Source organism: Piliocolobus tephrosceles, chromosome 1 (assembly GCF_002776525.5).
Source record: "Piliocolobus tephrosceles isolate RC106 chromosome 1, ASM277652v3, whole genome shotgun sequence".
Lineage (NCBI taxonomy): Eukaryota > Metazoa > Chordata > Mammalia > Primates > Cercopithecidae > Piliocolobus > Piliocolobus tephrosceles.
In genome coordinates, this window is record NC_045434.1 from 187,387,820 (window position 1) to 187,389,725 (window position 1,906).

The following is a 1,906-nucleotide window of genomic DNA, read 5'->3' on the forward strand; positions in this document are numbered from 1 at the left end:
TCATGCCTGTAATCCCAGCACTTTGGGAGGCTGAGGCGGGCGGATCACGAGGTCAGGAGATCGGGACCATCCTGGCTAACATGGTGAAACTCTGTCTCTACTAAAAATACAAAAAATTAGCCTAGCATCATGGTAGGTGCCTGTAGTCCCAGCTACTCGGCAGGCTGAGGCAAGACAATGGCGTGAACCCAGGAGGCGGAGCTTGCAGTGAGCCAAGATGGCTCCACAGCACTCCAGCCTGGGCGATAGAGCGAGACTCCGTCTCAAACAAACAAACAAAACCAAAAAAAGAAATTTCCCAATTTATTGTACTTTTTTTTTTTTTTTTTGAGACAGAGTCTTGACTCACTGCAACCTCCACCTCCTGGGTTCAAGCAACTCTTGTGCCTCAGTCTCCCAAGTAGCTGGGACTATAGGTGCATGCCACCACGCCCGGCTAATTTTTTGTATTTTTAGTAGAGATGGGGTTTCACCATGTTGGCCAGGCTGGTCTCGAACTCCTGACCTCAGGTGATCCACCCACCTCGGCCTCCTAAAGTGCTGTGATTACAGGCTTGAGCCACCAGGCCTGACCTAAGCTTACATTTCAGTTGTGTTAAGAATACTCACTTTAGGCCGGGCGCGGTGGCTCAAGCCTGTAATCCCAGCACTTTGGGAGGCCGAGACGGGCGGATCACGAGGTCAGGAGATGGAGACCATCCTGGCTAACACGGTGAAACCCCGTCTCTACTAAAAATACAAAAAAACTAGCCGGGCGAGGTGGCGGGCGCCTGTAGTCCCAGCTACTCGGGAGGCTGAGGCAGGAGAATGGCGGAAACCCCGAGGCGGAGCTTGCAGTGAGCTGAGATCTGGCCACTGCACTCCAGCCCGGGTGGCAGAGCAAGACTCCGTCTCAAAAAAAAAAAAGAATACTCACTTTATGGGCATTCACTCTCCAGAACTTTTTTATCTTGCAAAACTGAACCTCTATACCTGATAAACAATAAATCCTCTATTTTCCCTTCCCGCAGCCCCTGGCCATCGACACTCTTTCTGTTTCTATGAAATTGACTACTCTAAATACCTCATATAAATAAATCTCACAATATTTGTCTTTTTGTGACAGGTTTGTTTCACTTAGCATAAAATCTTCAAGGTTCATCCAGTTGCAACATGTGTCAGAATTTCCTTCCTTTTTAAGGCTGAATGATATTACATTGCATGTATATACCACATTTGTTTATCCATTCATCTATCAGTGGACACTTGAGTTGTCTGCCTGTTGGTTATTGTGAATAATGCTGCTATGAACATGAGTGTGCAAACATCTCTTTGAGACCCTGCTTTCGATTATTTTGAATATATACTCAGAACCCAATTTTTAAAAAATAACTTTATTGAGCTATAACTTACATACCATACAACTCATCCATTTAACATGTATGATTCAGTGGGTGTTTGTTTGTTGGTTTGTCTGTTTTTTGAGATGGAGTCTTGCTCTGTCACCCAAGCTGGAGTGCAGTACTGCAATCTCAGTTCACTGCAACCTCTGCCTCCCTGTTCAAGTGATTCTTCTGCCTCAGCCTCCCAAGTAGCTGGGATTACAGGCGCACACCACCACGCCCAGCTAATTCATGTATTTTTAGTAGAGATGGGGCTCACTATGTTGGCCAGGCTGGCCTCGAACCCCTACCTCAGGTGACCTGCACGCCTCGGCCTCCCAAAGCGCTGGGATTACAGGCGTGCTACCACAGTCACTTTTAGAACATTTTCATCATCTCAAAAAACTACACTTTAGCTATTGCTCTCCTGTCTCCCTGGCCCCTACTCTCCCTGCATTCCTAAGCAACCTCTAATCTACTTCCTGTCTCTATAGATTTCCCTATTCTGGATATTTCATACTGATGGACTCATACAATATGTGATT